The sequence below is a fragment of the Juglans regia genome, chromosome 3 (assembly GCF_001411555.2).
Source record: "Juglans regia cultivar Chandler chromosome 3, Walnut 2.0, whole genome shotgun sequence".
Taxonomy (NCBI): domain Eukaryota; kingdom Viridiplantae; phylum Streptophyta; class Magnoliopsida; order Fagales; family Juglandaceae; genus Juglans; species Juglans regia.
Genome location: NC_049903.1, coordinates 29,332,288 through 29,350,577, shown reverse-complemented (window position 1 = coordinate 29,350,577; position 18,290 = coordinate 29,332,288). Strand labels below are relative to the sequence as shown.

General features: G+C 35.9%; 1 long non-coding RNA gene across 2 annotated transcripts; it reads right to left on the bottom strand.

Annotated features, from left to right (window-relative positions):
* Positions 1–1,367: 1,367 nt before the first annotated feature.
* On the bottom strand, positions 1,368–14,304 carry LOC109006383. 2 transcript variants are annotated; one of them, XR_001998647.2, is made up of 7 exons: positions 13,980–14,304; positions 13,562–13,658; positions 13,213–13,293; positions 12,912–13,107; positions 3,087–3,125; positions 1,923–1,968; positions 1,368–1,839 (listed from the first exon to the last, which is right to left on the bottom strand). It is a non-coding gene; the product is annotated as an uncharacterized LOC109006383 (long non-coding RNA). The 2 variants fall into 2 exon arrangements; XR_001998646.2 differs by having other exon boundaries at positions 1,368–1,968.
* Between the last annotated feature and the right edge of the window lie 3,986 nt (positions 14,305–18,290).

Here is an 18,290-nt window from a genome sequence, read left to right as displayed (position 1 = left end):
TTATTTTGATTTGTGAGTTTGTTGGTCTTTTTTTTTTTTTATTGGACCTTTTTGGTAAAATATATTGTGTTGAACGGGGTGGTCTGGTGGTGGTGTCAATTGGTCTAAATGCCCGTTCCATAGGGTTTGTACATCTTTATATAAATAAGAATTTACAAACTAGTGCCAGATTTTCTAGCCAAATTCCTACCATATTTCCTAGCCATGTTTCCTAGAAACATGTCTATACAATAGTTCCATATTTCCTAGCCAGATTTCCTGGAAATATGTCTATACAAAAGTTAGTGGGTGACATGTACAACAATTAAGTAATCCTATCTTAGTAACATCCGCCCTCAAATTGATGCTGGGAAAGCTAAAAGCATCAAATTGTCAATCAAGAACTGATGTCAATGTCGAGGAAGAGCTTTAGTGAATATATCAGTTGTTTGAAGGGTGGTGAAAATATGAGGAAGAATAATCACATGCTTATCAAAAGCTTCACGGATGGAATGAGAATCAATTTCGATGTGTTTCGCGCGCTCATGGAAAACAGGATTAGCAGCAATCTAGATAGCACTGGTATTATCGGCATGAAAAAGAGTGGAATGAAGTTGAGGAAAACCAAGTTCTCCTAATAACTCACGAAGCCATGTGATTTGAGAGCAAGCAGAAGACATAGCACAATACTCAGACGCAGTGGAGGACTTGGAAACTCTATCTTGCTTCTTACTCTTCCAAGAATGAGTGCATTGCCTAAGAACATGCACCAGCCAGTGACAGAACGATGAATATCCACATAGCCAGTCCAATCAGCATGCATCATTATACCCCGCCAACTGTAAGAATGATTCTTTACGAAAGAATAACCCGGTGTAGAAGTACCCTTCAGATATTGGATAATACGACGAACAGCAACTAAATGAAGATGTCGGGGGGCCTACATAAATTGACTGATCTGCTGCACAGCAAAAAATATGTCAGGACAAGTAATCGTCAGGTAGTTCAAGCTTCCAACTAGCTGCCGATACAGGGATGGATCTAAGAGAATCTCACATTCCGCTTGATGAAACTTGAGATTTACTTCTAGGGGAGTAAGAACAGAGTTACCCGATTGGAGACTAGCCAATGAAATCACCTCTTGTGTGTATTTGTGCTGGTGTAACAATGTACCAATCGGAGTAATCTGCACCTCAAGTCCAAGAAAGTATTGTAGTGGACCAAGATCTTTCATGTGAAAAGAGACATTGAGATGCTGTTGTAATTGCTGAATTAATTTAGTGCTGGAGCCAGTAATCACAATGTCATCAACATATACCAGAAGCAAGACAATTCCAGCAGAAGTCATATGAAGAAAAAGAGAGGAATCATATAAACTCTGAGTAAAATGAAAAGTAAGCAGGGTAGAGTGAAATTTATCAAACTATGCACGCAGAGTCTGTTTCAATTCATACAAGGATCGGCGTAGCCGATAAACCTCTGAGGAAGATGTAGCAAACATGCAAGGAGGAGGAGACATATAGATCTCTTCCTTTATATCCTTATGTAGAAAAGCATTTTTCACATCCATCAGCCGGAGAGACCACCCTTACGACGCACCAAGTGCCAAGATAGTCTTCACAGTAGTCATTTTGGCAACAGGTACAAATGTCTCTTCATAAGCAATACCATACTCCTGTTGATTCCCAAGAGCCACGAGACGGGCTTTATATCTATCCAGTGAGCTATCAGACCGAAACTTAGCTGAGTACACCTATTTACAACCAAACGGTTTGACACTAGAGGGACAAGTTACAATCTCCCAAGTGTGATTGTCTTGAAGGGCTTGAATTTCCTCTTGCATGACTTGCTGCCAACATGCTTGGATGGTTGCTTGGGTATAAGAGTGAGGAACAAAAATAGTGTCAAGAGTTGCAGTAAGCAAAGTATGAGAAAAACTATACCTATATGGTGGATGTGTAACCCGGGCAGAGCGCCGAGGTATAGGAACTGCAAAATCAGATGTCAGATCAGTGTTTGGAAGGGGTGTGGAAGAAGGGAGATGACATCAATGATACACCATACCTGGTTTAAATAGCTCAATAGAAGAGGATACATCATCAAACAGAGGTAGAAGAGTAATAGGAGGATCAAAAACAAATTGAGACTGAAAGAAATATTAATTTTTGAAGAAAATTACATTCCGAGAGATCTGAAATTTGTTTGCATGAGAATTATAACAAACAAATCCTTTTTTAGCAGGACTATATCTCATAAAGGCACACGTGACAGATTGGGCAGCAAACTTGTAACACTCAACAAGTGGCAGATGAACAAAACAAACATACCTAAAAGTATGAAAGGATTTATATTTAGGAGATATACCAAATAATCGAAAATAGGAAAAATCATAATTTAGAGTGGTTGTAGGCAAACGATTAATCAAATAGATAACAATAGATAAAGCTTCTACGCAGAGCTTAGAAGGTACAGAAGAATCAATCAACAGAGTACGAACGATATCTAAGAGATAACAATTCTTACGCTCAGCGACTCCATTTTGTTGAGGGGTATAAGTACAAAAATGATGGGAAATAATTCCATTTTCCTGAAGAAAAGTCTTAAAAGAATTAGACATATACTCCCCCCCTGAGTCGGACCATAAGATTTTGAAACAGGTACTGAACTATGTCTCGACAAGCGCAACAAAGATTTGAAAGACAGAAAACACATCAGCTTTAGAACGAATAAAAAAATATCCAAGTGAATCGACTATAATTATCAATAAACGTCACAAAATAACGATATTGACCATGAGAAACAACAAGACTCACATTCCAAACTTCAGTATGCACAATCTCAAAACAATTGGAAGCACGACTACAGTGCGCAGGAAAATGTAAAGTTTTACTTTTACCAATACGACAAGTAACACAATCAAAATATATAGAAGAAGAAGAAAAATGTTCATTATTGCCCAAAAAAATATTTTTCATAAGATGAGTCAAGACAACAGAGTTAGGATGACCCAATTTCTTATCCTAGACTTCATTTTTATTGGCAGTAGTCATACAAGCAAGAGAAACAATAGTAGGAATAGAAAACTGTAAAAGAAATAATTGTCTCACTTTAGGCCCCTCTGCGATCACCTTCCCCAACACCTAATCCTGTACAAGACAACCACCACGAGAAAAATGAATATCGTTGTTATTAGCTACCAATTGTCCTACAGAAATCAAATTGGTAGACAGGCTAGGAGAGACAAAAACATCGCAAAATGACCAAAATTACCAACAGCAGTAATAAGAAGGGTACTGCCATCAACAATCTGAATATTTTGTGTCCTTTTATACTTATGAACGTCATGAAGACCCATCATATTACCAGTCATATGATTAGAAACACTCGAACCAACAATCCAAGATGTGGAGTTAGTACCCGTACCTTGCAGGCCTAAGGCCATAAAAGCAAACACAATCATCTGTTGGACCATTGCTGGTGTGAGAACAGATGAATAAGAGTTTACGGTGGGTGGCACAGAAAAAGAAAAAGATGACTAGACAGCTACTTGAAAAGCTTGAGATTGACGATTTTAAGGTCGCACTGGACAATCTTTGATGATATGGCCTGCTTTCTTGCAGTAATTACAAACTTTCTTAGGACAGTTGCGAGCAATATGACCAAACTCCTTACAACTAAAACATTGCAACTAGTTCCTCCATTTCCCTTGTGCGGCATAGGCTACATTCACGGCATTAGAAAAGATTATGAGCTAGGCCAAGCAAATCGGCAAGGACCCAACACCTTGGCCTATAATGCGATTGAGAGCAGGTCTGCTACCCGCCTGCATTCCACAGTTGGACCAACTTTAATTCGCCCATTTTAAAGTCCAGAGACGAGTGTCAGGTTTGGCCTATGGCCCACCAGACCTTTATAAATATATATATATATATATCAATATATAAATTCATAATATCATATATATTGAAAAAATAAAACCATAACTATAATACCACTTTTTCTCTCTCTCTCTCTCTCTCAATTTCTCTTCTGTCATTTCTTTCATTTCTAGCAGACATCCCCCTCCCCCTTTCTCTTCACCCCTCACCCTTCTTTTTTCCTAATTCCTTACAGACTTTCACGCCTCAATAGCCACATCCATTCTTCTCTCTATTTTTTCTTTTCCACCATATTTCTCATTCTCCTCCTCTTTTTAACCAGCGTCTCAGTTCTTTCCATTATCGTGGGTACTAATGGCCAATCCGCAGTCTACGACTATAAGATCACAATTTCGTCGGGGTCTCTACCACTTAAAACCACGATTTTCATCGGGGGCCTATATGTTAGAGACCCACTCTGACTTTGAGTGACGAATTTGTAAGTTTAACAATCCACTAAGACGACCATGGGCTATTAAGATCTATGACCAAAGACCACGGCTTGTGGGTCTGTGCACGATTATTACTTGTTTTCATTTATTTGTTTCATTTTTTCTCTAATTTTGTGAGCTTGTTTTGGTTTTTTGTTGGATTTGTGATATTTTCCGATATGTAAGTTTGTTTGTTTTGATCTGTAAGTTTGTTGATTTTTGTTTAGATTTTTATTGGACCATTTTTTTGTAAAAAATGCGATGTTGAACGAGGTGGTCTGATGGTGGTGGCTCCAATCCGCCTCCCACTATCTAGAAGGGCGCACCCACCCACGGCCCCCCCTACCGTCCATGCACAGTTGTAGTGAAGAGTGGATGCTTTGCAAAAAGATAGTAAAAGCCTCCATGCCTGTTTCACCCTAATTATTTAGCCTATCTCTAAAATCACAAGTAAAAAGACAACATAGTTTATGTATATACAATGTTTGCAAGGTAAACCACCAACAATGGTAGTAATAGAGAATGCGAAAAATAATACAAATATTTTTACAATACTTATCTTAATGTTATAAAAATAGACATATATTGGATAAAAGGAAAAAATGGAATATCAAACATGTAATTTTATAACTTCGAGATAACTTCATCTCTTAACAACCTGTCATCACAAAATCTATTGCAAATATTGTAAATAAATTAAGGAAAATAATAGTATATAACAACAAATATCAATAATGATAACAATAATGATGTGATGAGGTCATGATGATAGATGAGGATGTAACGAGATGGATCATGATTGCCATGAAAAGTTGATGAGATGATAAATGGTGAGATTATGATGAGTATGCTGACGTAAAGAGATGAATCCTGATAGTTATAAAGATAATGTAATGAGATCATGATGATATGAAAAGATGATGTAATGATAAATGAATGATATGAAAAGATTATGAGATGATAAATTATATGAAAAGATTATGAGCTAAGCCGAGCAAATCGGTAAGGGTAAAACCCAACACCTTGGCCTAAAATGTGATAGAGAGCAAGTCTGCTACCCGCTTACATTCCACAAGTGGACCAGCTTTAATTTACCTGTTTTAAAGTCCAGCGGGTGGGTGCCAGGTTTGACCATTAAATAATAATATATATATCTATGAACAAAAATATAAATAATAATATCATATATATTGAAAAAATAAAACCATAACTATAATACCGCTTTTTCTCTCTCAATCTCTCTTATATCATTTCTTTCCTTTCTAGTAGACATCCCCCTCCCCCTCTCTCTTCACCCCCTCACCCTTATCTTTTCCTCAATCCTTTCAGACTTTCACTCCTCAATGGCCACCATCCCTTCTTCTCTCACTCTTTTTTCTTCTCCTCCTCTTTTTAGCCAGCTTCTCAATTCTTTCCCTTATCGTGGGTACTCATGGCCAACCCACAGCCTACGACGGTAAGACCACAGTTTGATCGTAGGTCTCTACTATTCAAAACCATGGTTTTCATCGTGGGTCTGCATGTTAGAGACCCGCTATGACTATGAGTGACGAATTTGAAAGCTTAACAATCAATCCACTATGACGACCATGGGCTACAAAGATCTGTCATCCGTGACCATGGCCTATCGGTCAGTGCATGATTATTACTTGGTTTCGTTTATTTGTAAAGTTTTATCTGTGAGTTTGTTTAGGTTTTTTGTTGGATCCGTTATATTTTCTTATATGTAAGTTTTTTTTGTTTTGATATGTAAGTTTGTTAGTTTTTGTTTGGATTTTTGTTGGACTATTTTTGTAAAACATGTATTAAACAGGGTGGTTTGACGATGGTGGCTCCAATCTGCTTCCCGCTCCTGCTATCTAGACCCCCCCTCCCCCAAAAAAAAAAAATCCCACGTCCATGCATGTAACAATTGTAGTGAAGAGTGGATGCTTTGCAAAATAATAGTAAAAGCCCTCATACCTATTTCTCCATAATTATTTAGCCTATATCTCAAATCGCAAGTAAAAGACAACATAATTTATGTATATATATATATATGATGTTTTGCAAGGTAAACCATCAATAATGGTAGCAATAGACAATGCGAAAAACAATACAAATATTTTTACAATACTTATCTTAACGTTATAAAAATAGACATCTATTGGATAAAAGCAACAAAAGGTATATCAAACCTGTAATTTTATAACATTTGAGATAACTTCATCTCTTAACAACCTGTCATCACAAAATCTCATACAAATATTAAAAATAAATTAAGGAAAATAATAGTATACAAACAACAAATATCAATAATGATAACAATAATGAAACTAATGAGGATTATCTCAAAACTAATGATGATGTTAATATGAAAAGATGATGCAATGATGATGTGATGAGATCATGATGATAGATGAGGATGTAACAAGTTGGATCGTGACAGTCATGAGGATAAGGATGTGATGAGATCATGATGGTATGAAAATATGACGAGATGATAAATGGGGGAGATGATGATGAGTATGCTGATGTAAAGAAATGAATCGTGATGGTTATGCAGATGACGTAATGAGATCATGATGATATGAAAAAATGATTAAATGATTAATGAGATGAAAAGATAATGAGATGATAAATGATATAAAAAGATTATGAACTAAGCCGAGCAAATCAGTAAGGATAAAACCGAACACCTTGGCCTACAATGCGATGGAGAGCAGGTATGCTACCCATCTTCATTCCATAGGTGGACGAGCTTTAATTCGCCCATTTTAAAGTCGAACAGGCGGGTGCCAGGCCCAGGTTGGGCCTTTGGCCCACCCAGCCTTGAAATATATTAAAAAAATAAAACCATTGCTATAATACCACTTTTTCTCTCTCAATCTCTCTTCTGTCATTTATTTCATTTCTAGCAGACATCCCCCTCCCCTTCACTCTTCACCCCCTCACCCTTCTCTTTTCCTCATTTCTTCAAGACTTTCACGCCTCAATGGCCACCATCCCTTCTTCTCTCTCTTTTTTCTTCTCCCCCATATTTCCCATCTTCTCCTCCTCCTTTTAACCAGCATCTCTGTTCTTTCTATTTTCATGGATACTCATGGCCAATCCGCAGTCTATGACGATAAGACCACAGTTTGGTCATGGGTCTCTTCCACTCAAAACCATGATTTTTCATTACGGGTCCGTATGTTAAAGATCCACTGTGACTATGAGTGATGAATTTGCAAGTTTAACAATCCCCGACAACAACCATGGGCTATAAAGATATGTGACCCGAGACTATGGCCTGTGAGTCTATGCACAATTATTACTTGGTTTTTTTTAATTGTAATTTTGAGAGTTTGCTTTGGTTTTTTATTGAATTTGTGATATATTCTTATATGTAAGTTTGTTTTGTGTTGGTTTTTGTTTGGATTTTTATTGGACTTTTTTTTTTTTTTAAATGTTGCATTGAAAGATGTGGTCTAACGATGGTGGCTCCAATCTGCCTCCCGCTATCTAGATACCCCCCCCCCCCTTTCCCCGTCTGTGTATGTAAACAATTCTAGTGAATAGTGGATGCTTTTCAAAATCATAGTAAAACCCCCCGTGCCTATTTCTCCCTAATTATTTAGTCTATCTCTCAAATCACAAGTAAGAGACAACATATTTATGTATATGATGTTTGCAAGGTAGACCATCAATAATGGTAGTAATAGAGAATGCGAAAAATAATACAATTATTTTTACAATACTTATCTTAATGTCATAAAAATAAACATCTATTGGATAAAAGCAATAAATGGTATATCAAACCTGTAATTTTATAACTTCGAGATAACGTGATCTCTTAACAACTTGTCATCACAAAATCTTTTGCAAATATTAAAAATAAATTAAGGAAAATAATTGTATACAACTGCAAATATCAATAATGATAACAATAATGAAACACTAATGAGGATGATCTCAAAACTAATGATGATGATGTGATGAGATCATGATGAAAGATGAGGATGTGATGAGATCATGATGGTATGAAAAGATGATGAGATGATAAATGGTGAGATGATGATAAGTATGCTAATGATGTAAAGAGATTAATCATGATGGTTATGAAGATGATGTAATGAGATCATAATGATATGAAAAGATTATGACCTAAGCCGAACAAATCGTTAAGGGTAAAACCCAACACCTTGGCCTACAAGGCGATGGAGAGTAGGTCTGCTAGTCGCTTGCATTCCCCAGGTGGACGAGCTTTAATTCACCCGTTTTAAGGTCTAGTAGGCACCTGCCAGGGTGGCCCAACCTCGCCTTTAATAAATATAAATATATATATATATATATTTCTATAAATATAAATATAAATCATAATATCATATATATATTAAAAAAATAAAACCCTAACTATGTAATACCACTTTTTCTTTATCTCTCAATCTCTTTTGTCATTTCTTTTCTTTCTAGCAGACATTCCCCTCCCCCTCTCTCTTCACCCCTCACCCTTCCCTTTTCCTCATTCCTTTCAGACTTTCACGTCTCAATGGCCACCATTCCTTCTTCTCCAAATTTCCCCCCATCTTTTCCTCTTTTTAACCAGCTTCTCAGTTATTTACATTATCGTGGGTAATCATGGCCAACCCGCAATCTACAACAGTAAGACCACAGTTTGGTCGTGGGTCTCTACCCCTCAAAACCACAGTTTTCATCGTGGGTTATGCCACTGTGACTATGAGTGACGAATTTGCAAGTTTAACAATCCACTACAACAACCATTGGCTATAAAGATTTGTGAACTGAGACGATGGCTTGTGGATCTGTGCACGATTATTATTTTGCTTTCGTTTATTTGTTTTGTTTTATCTGTAATTTTGTGAGTTTATTTTGGTTTTTTGTTGAATTTGTGATATTTTCATATATGTAAGTTTGATTGTTTTGATCTGTAAGTTTGTTGGTTCGTGTTTGGGTTTTTATTGGATTTTTTTTTTTTTTTGTAAAATCTGTGATGTTGAACGGGGTGGTTTGACGGTGGCGGCTCCAATTCGCCTCCCGATATCCAAATGGGGACATCCACCCCCATCATAACACATAATTTCATAACATAAAGTATAAAACATCATCATTTCATGGAACATAAAGTCAATAACTACTACATATAACATCCATTTCTTATGCATACACAACTATTCTTGGGGTGCATAAAAAGGGACTGCCAAAGGGGGTCATTACATACATATAATATACTTTAAAATTTTAATACTATTTCTTAAAACATCATTTCATTTCTAAGAAAACATCTAATTTTCTTTCATTGCATATAAAGAACATTTTTCTTATAAAAAGCATTTTGTATTTTATTTTCAGGAAAAGAAACATTTCATTTTCATTTTCATTTTCATATCATTTCGAAAACTCTAGAAAAGTATGAACATGTGCGTGTCATTTCATGGATTCCTTGCTATTTTCATTTCATGCAGTCCATTCATGTGCGTGTCAAATGGAAACCTACATTCATACATAGCTTTACATCATTTCTTTTCAAGTGCATAATCAACTTAAACATGAAATTTGCATAAACTACCCTTTACTTAATTTTCCTCCACTTACACATACTCTATTGTCAAATCTTTCCTCCATATAGTATCATTCAATCCACCTAGTGTAACCCAAGACCCTCCAACATACATACATTGATCCAACACTGCAACATCGTACATAATCAAGCTCCATTCACAGTCATCTAACCATCATTTTAATGTGTAAAATGAAGAGAAAGGAATAGAAGTTATACCAAGACAGAAACTAGAATACTAGTGTTGAAAGGTTGGCTGTGTAGATGGTCCAAAGTATTTGGCAGCTGCGGTTCATGGTGAGTCTTCATTGTGCAGTGGCTTGAAACGAGGCTACTGGTAGCTGTTTGATGGTAATGAACTGATAAGAATCATTTGTGCAAAGTGACTAAATGGGCCCAAACCTTACGTAATTGCTGATAATTTCCATGTTCTTGTTTCCTTTTTGCCATTGTTCTCCATACCTTATTCTTGGTGGAAACATTTTGGCTTGGCTATGGAGGAGTCAAAACAGAGGAAAGGGAGTTGTATGCGTGTTGTTTGTACAGTTTAAGGAAAATAGAAAGGGAGTTTAGCAGGTTAGCCAATGAGTTGGACCACCTGCTGCAATGTTTATTGATTCTGCTCCTAGTTGAGATTCAAGACTGCTATGGCTAGTTAGTGTGAAGAGGATGAAGAAAGGATAGCAATTAAAACAAACATTGAGCAACTAGGGGCTGAAAACTGCTGCTGTGAATTTACAGCATAACTTCTAGCTTGTTTCCCATTTGCTACATGGCAGTTGCGGTTTGACACTTTTGTTGAGGCTGGTTAATGCTACCATAAGGAACCTTTAGGGGTGTGGTCAATTAAGGCTACCATAAGTGAAATATGAAAGGTGAAGGGCTGGGACAGATCATGAAGTAGAAATTGAAAGGAACTTCAAGAAACCAAGGTTGGAAGATGTTGCTGCCGCCTACATGTTGGGCTGGTTCTATGCCTACTTAAAAGCTTATATGGTAGCTGAATGGTGCCTTTACAAAGTAACTTGGGTGGAGCATCTAACTATTGTTTGATGGAAGGGAAATTGAGTGGTGAAGGGCTGGATAAACAGCTGCTGCTGCTATTTTTCTACTGCTGTTGAAGTTTTTGCTGCACTACTTGGTTGTGTTATTTGTTGTCATGGCACCACGGTTTGGTTTGGATGGTAAGGAAAATAAGTACCTTAAGTACTAAGCGTAAAAGAACCAAACGAATAGAAGAGTACTACAACTGGAAATTGGAGAAAGATGAGAAATTGCAGCACTGCTGCTTTCTCTGTTTGCTGTTGTTTAGGTTGCTATTTTCAGTTCCTACCACTACTATGCGCTTGTTTATAGTCTTGTTGAGGCACAGGGATTTAATACACTTATAGTTGATGCTAAAAAGAAAGAAGAAGAAGTATGTTTGAAGAAAAACTCAAGAGTAGGGGGGCTGCAAATTGCTGCTGTAATGGAATTGTTGGGTTGTTTCAGATGTGCTATGATGCAACTGCTATTTTGACACTTCTAAAGATTGATTCTTATACAAGGGGTCTTGAATGATGAGGCCAATTATGGCTTGAGAGGAGAATTTGGAAAGGTTAAAGGGCTGGAACAGATCATTACATCTGTTGAGATTTGCGCCATTGCTATTTGCATCTCTCTTAGCTGCTGTTTGATGTGTCTATGAGGAGTTATTTCAGGGGTTTAACACAAATTCATGAAGAATTAATCAACGTCAAGATGAAACTAAAGAGAGGAGAGAGGAATGGGACTGATTTGCAGCAATTAAATCAAACCAGAAACATAGTAAAGATAGATGACAGTTTTTTTTTTTTTTCCACCTCAAACCTAACCTTCGAGCTTCCTCCTTTTTCTATAGACTTCACTATTGTTTTCGTGGTTTCTATGAAGGTTTTTCTACCTCTTGACGTGGCCTAAAACAAGGGAATGGTGAAGAGGATGAGAGCTGAACAATAGAAAGAAAAGAGAGGAGCTGTGTTGCTGTTTCCTTCAGTTCCAGTTACTTAGAGCTGGTTTTGGTCTGAGATTTTAAGGTCATTTGGTACCTAATGTCACATATTGAGGTTGAGTTAAAGAGATGAGATAAATGCAAACTAAGGGGCTAGAACTTAAGAGGAATCAGAGCAAAAGTTGCTGAATTTTCTGCACTAGCTTGTACAGCCAATAAGGTAGTTGTAAACCTGTTTCAAAACCCCCCCTCCTTCAACTATAATCCCAACTACACAAGCAATGAACTAGCGTTGAAGAAAAATTGGAAATAAGCATGATTTATGGGTAGACATAGCATAAAAACAGCAAGAGATAGTTCTTGATAAACCAGAAAATTCTAAGAGAAAACTTACCAGTTTGAATGAAATCCTTAGTTGTTTACTTAGTCATTAGCTTGAGTAGAAGGTAAAAAAATACATACTGATCTCTACTAGTTTAACACAGAAAAATGGAGGCCTAAACATAATTGAAAAGTGATTCAAATAGAGGAAGAAGTACAGTTAAAACTATAGCAGAACTTTTTTGTAGAAACTGTACAGCTTGGAACAAAACAAGGCAGAAAATCATCTCACCTCTTCAAGCAGTAGATTGCACAAATTATGCATGTTTCTACCTTCCCTCCAACTAAACAAGTATTAGGGGAAAAATGTAAGGACAGATGAGGTTGGAAGACACCATGACAGAATCTGTTGCAGAAAATTTCAGAAATTGGAAGTGTGTTGCTGCTATCTTTTTAGGTGCTAAACGTGAACTAAGGGAGGGAAAATTGATGGAGTTTTAAACTAAACTGAACTTAGCCTTCCTTACAAAAGAAATTTAAGCCAAAGTTCCAGCCTTGTAGAGTGAAGATATAAGCTAAAAATGAAGGGGAAACTGCTGCGCACAAATAGAAACATCACAAATTTCCTGATGTACTTTGAGCTCTAACAGGTGGGTTTAATCCTATTTACAGATCCTATTTTCCTTCCTTACGATTATCCACTCAAATACACAAGTTATAGAAGAAAGATGTGAGAAAAGGAAGGTGAAACTCACAACATAAATTCTGGACAGCAGCAGATATTCAAAGAAAAGCTAAACACGGTTGCTGTTTGTGTGTATTGTGCAGGCTGCTGCCCTTGCTTCAACTGCTATCATCCATTTCAGCTGGCTACATGATGGGAAAAAGAAGAGGAAAGCAAGAGAGGAAGAGCCATGGACTTTCGACTGAAGGAAGTGAAGATGATGGGATCTGTTTTGGGGCTCAAGGTGTTGACAGATTGTGGGTGTCAGGGAAATATGTAGTCTTAAAACAAAGATAGAAAAAGGAAGAGATAAGGATGGAGATGATGAATACCTGGTAGGATCACAAAGAAACATTCAAAATAGTCCATACAGAATACGTTCTCATTGAAGGGTGCGGGTGGGCTGAATATTCCTAGCCAAGAGGATGAGCCAAACCAGAAAAGTCTTAGAAGTGGATTTGCATTAAAACTACAAAATCAAAATACCCCCGTGGAGAATTATAAACATATATGAATCAATTTTCACTAGAAAGATTGGGGAAAAGAAAAAGTAAAACAATGACTGCATTCGTTTCAGATACCAATTTCTTTGAAGATATAGAGAAAAAGAACAAAAAACAAAACTAAAGATATGTTGCAAATCGTTAATGGTAAAATTTCCCCCCTATCACCTTCACTTACATATGCCCGCAGAGGCCTTGCAGAACCACGATCGTAGTAGGTCTGCCTTGCCGTGAGAAATCTTTGAGGTGCTTCTCACTGCAGGATAGCTGAGGACCTGTGAGGCAAAGAAACATTAAAAATCGTGTAGACCCAACGGAATGATGTGACGAATACTCAAGCTAGTAAGTTTTCAAGCTAAAAAGAGGAAGAACTAGACAAGAAAAACCTTAACGGAATAATGTGAGGAAGATACTCAAGGGAATAATGTGAGGAGTACTCTTAACTAAGAGGAAGAACCAGACAAGAAAAACCTAGCTAGAAAAAGAACAAGAAGCATATGCTCATCAATCCGAAAGGGAGAAGAGAAAGGGGCACGCATATCGCAAATCTTTAACCCCGAGCAGACAAAACGGAAGAGATAAAAAGGCGTACATACCATCAATCTTTAATTCGAGCAGACAAATGATTTCGTGCCTGAGCACGTCTGATTCTCACGACCTCGGCTTAGATTAGAAATCACCGCTAGCATTGAAAACAATTAATCGAGAGGCAATTTTTTGCAACAAAGGTACACCCAAAATCGAGGGCAAAGACCAAACCGACGCAGGTGAGGATTAACGAGGAATTTCACCGGAAGTCTCTCTCTATTCAAATTGGACAATGGAAAGAAACTAACGGCTAAAACTATTGTCTTCCCACTGGCTCGTGGATGTGGCTCGTGGATGTATAAAAGCAGAGGGCTTTGTGGGTTGTTTCTTCGTTTTTTTACCGTTGCTGGAATGGTTTGCGTTCTGTTTTTAAAAATTGTTAAAATAGAAATTGAACAACGGAAAGAATGCCCAAGGCCGGTAATTCTTATAGCCTTTTTCATTCTGTGCGAGGCTACTCTGCCGCCCACATATGCCTAGCATTTTTTTTTTTTTTCATTTTTTTAATATATTTAAATATTTTTAAAAAATAAAAAAAATACACTAATATATTTAAAATCAATTTCTTAATCACTAAGTAAAAAAAAAAAAATTGACTAACAATCAAATAGAGTGGACAAAGCGAGGAGGCAAAGTAGCCTTTTTCATTCTTATAATATAACATTATTATTTATTATTTATTATTATTTTTCTTACTTTTCGTTATTATTTAATTATTTTTCTTACTATTATTCAACGAATACCTAAAAATATTTCACTACACAAACGTAACCTAAATTTCTCTTTGTTCTTATCTTATAAAATGATTCAAAAAACTCACATTTTATTTGGAAAAATATAAATATAAATATAAACTTTTTGGTTTAATTTTTTTATTTTATGTTTAGCAAAAATTAAGAAACCCAAAATTGTGGGTTTATTATAATATTAATAAGACAAAATTACACTTTATATCTCAAAACTATATTGAGTGCCATAATTTAAGATTCAATTGTTAAGACAAAATAATAATAAGTTAGAAGAGATTATTTAAGGAGGAATATAAATTATATTTGTTTATCAAAAAAGAAAAAGAAATGATCTTTGTAGTCATAAAGTGTATAAGTGTCGCGTCAAATTTACATAAAAAATTAATTTTTTAATAGTAAACTCCTGTTTTTCAAAATGAGTGTGCACAACTCACTATTGTATCTAACATGAACTGGTAGAGATTTTAACTGATATTTCATCTTACATATATTAGAAAGAGTAATATTATATACCGTTTTAGAATATTCAATCATCACACACTCCATTTGAAACACCATGAGACTCACCTTAAAAAAAGAGTTTTTTCATGAATTTTAAATTTACTCACTTTTTTTCAAAATAAATAAGTAGAACTTGTACACTCAAACTATTACAGCTGGAGTCCAACTTTTATATCCCTGCAGGGGTGGTCCGCCCACACCTCATCTCATAGGAGACCGTCTTCCATACAGGGTACCACATTGTTGCATTTAATGCGGTGTGGCTTCTTAGGTTGTGTCCCCCGTGGCAGGTAAGTGAGTGCGGCTTCCTTGCCATACATCTTGTCAAGGACAGGAGATCTAGCCATGATATCTATCCACACTCTGTATCTGGTCCTTAAATGTATCATGGCCTTGCCACTACTTATGTGTGGAGGACAGTGTAAGAAATGTTGGCGTCCCATCATTCCACATCCAACATATTCATGTGTTGGCCCTAGACCTCTTTCCTCTTTTTCTGTCTTTTGGGCCAACTACGCTTTGTTTATTGGGACTCCTTGGATAAGTTAGGCCCAGCCCGGTAAAAGATATATAAATATCCTTTCCAATTCTAGTGTTACGGGATGATTCCCCCTTTGTAGCAAAAATCAGATTTTTTAAACTATAAAAACTCGTAGAGGAGAATTTAATGAAATTTTTAGAAAAGATAGTATCAAATAAATTTCTTTTATTTATTTATTTTAATTAGACTTTTTTTTTACCGACACAAACAAAGTTACAAGTCAGTCACTGAGAGCAAGGATGAAAAGTTTTATCTTACAAAGTACAATAGTAATACAAGTCATAAATAACTAGTATTTTAGTACGTGGAATTTATTAACGCTTATATAATATGGTGTACATTAAGACAATATTCCTGTAATGTGATGATAAATAGATCACATAACTTCGTCAACTAGAGAGAGACTATTTAATAATTGTCGTTCCTATATCAGTTCGAGAAATGTTGTTCTCCATCTTAATTATACTGTCTCCGATCACACATGTTAATATAACACTTTTTAAATGACTTCATATGTTATTTAAATAGACACTCGCATAAAATATCAATACATTAACTAGTATGATTGAAGATGATAAACGAACATGGATGAGTTATAAAAACTCAAAAATATTATTACCCTAGACTTAAGAACTAAGCCTTGTTAATATGAGTTTCTTTTTTTTTTTTTCCCTCAACAAGCATTTATTTTATTGAAAATATAACTAATTTAAAAATACATAAAGTTCAAGGAGGGTCTTTGCCACTGCCAATATGTAAGATACATGTAGGAATGATATCAATGGGTATACGACGAAAAGTGACCCATTGCACTATAAAATGCGCACACCAATTTTGAGACCGGTGAATTTTGATTACTCTCCAATCTTCTCGAGTGTGAAGATTTTGACAAATTTCATCTCTAATTGGAGTTAGTTCCCATATTGGTGAGGGGGCTTCATTTTTTACTAATTTCACCTTCTAGGATGATTGGTCTTTAGTGAAGTTATTTTGTCATTTGTGTGGTCAAAAGAGCTATTGAAGTTTCTGCAAAGACTGGATTAGTTGGAGAGATTTTTGAGGTCCATACCTTCAAAATATTTCCTTCAGAGTCCCTGCATATTGCTGGAGATGTAGAGAAATAATTTCTTACTGCTACATCAAAAGAGAAGTTTCATTGATTCGAAAGTGGAGATGCCCAGCTTAGGCTTTGATGGATTTTTGCCTTTTGTTCACATGCTTGTTTATAAATTTGGCACGTCTTTTCTAGCTAGATTGTAGATTTCCTAAGCAAGAGAGTAGATTGATTGTGGACAATATCATTTATTTGCATCCATATAAACTCTAACAGTATTACTACAAAAATCTAAAAATGATGTTTCTCTGAAGTAGTTAAACCCAATGTTGGTACTGGATTGATTATCAGTTGTATCCACCAATCCACCATTGAGTTTATAGGCAATAATGCGAGATTTAATGGCCAGCTACTTTGTTGCCATATTATGTGCGTAATTGGACATTCAATGAATAGATGAATAATTGTTTCTTCTTCCTTGTTGCATAGTGGACAATTTTCATGTTGAAATTTCGAAATGATATTGCTTTGTCTTGCCCTCGTAGGAAGCATATTCCATATTATTTTCCTGAGTGGTAGCTTGTGTCGATCATGGATTTTCAGACTCCATAATTTTTTTAAATTGGAGTTTGGGAAATTTTGGAGAGTGATGATACCTGTACCATTTGCCTCTAAGTGATGAGCAATTTTGACAAAGAGTTTCTCATTTTGATTTGGATTCCAAATAATGGAGTCATTCCTTTGACTATTTTGAGGAATAGGAATTTTTTGAATTTCTATAATGCTATCTTGTTCAAACAGAATTTGCATTTTCTCAATGTTCTAGGAGTGATGATTATTAGTAATGATATTTGAGACTCTCAAAAGCAAGTGTACCTCATTCATTTGTTGGATATAGGCTTTGGCTTATAATTTTTCATAGTTGAGATCCAAGACTCTGGCCATACATTCAATGATAATCTATTGAAAATTTAATAGCATTTACCTTTTGAAATTAATTCAATTAATTCCCTTATTTTTAGGATTCCATTCCATAACCATGAATCTGATGTTTTTGTGGTCGCATTCAAAAAATTTGTTGATCTGAGATACATTTTTTATCTCATGCCATAGCCCAATATTTACTTGACTCAATTTCTATCATGTTTTTACTAGCATTGCTAAGTTCATGTTCTCCATTAACCTAAGACCAAGTCCACCTACATTTTTTGATTGACAAATAGATTTACATGACTTCAAAGATAGGTTGTGATTATGTGCTTTGGAGAAACCCCACCAGAAATTTTTGAAGCTAGTATTCAGCGACTTCCACATTGATTTTGGCAGCTTAAAAGATTGCATATGATATGTCGGGGTTGTGCTTGCTACTAATCTGATTAGCATTGTCTCTTGCTTATGAGAGTAATTCTAACTTCCAACGTTCTAGTGTTGATTTTTTCCAGTAAATCCTTGTAGCTTTCTTTTTTGGCTCTGT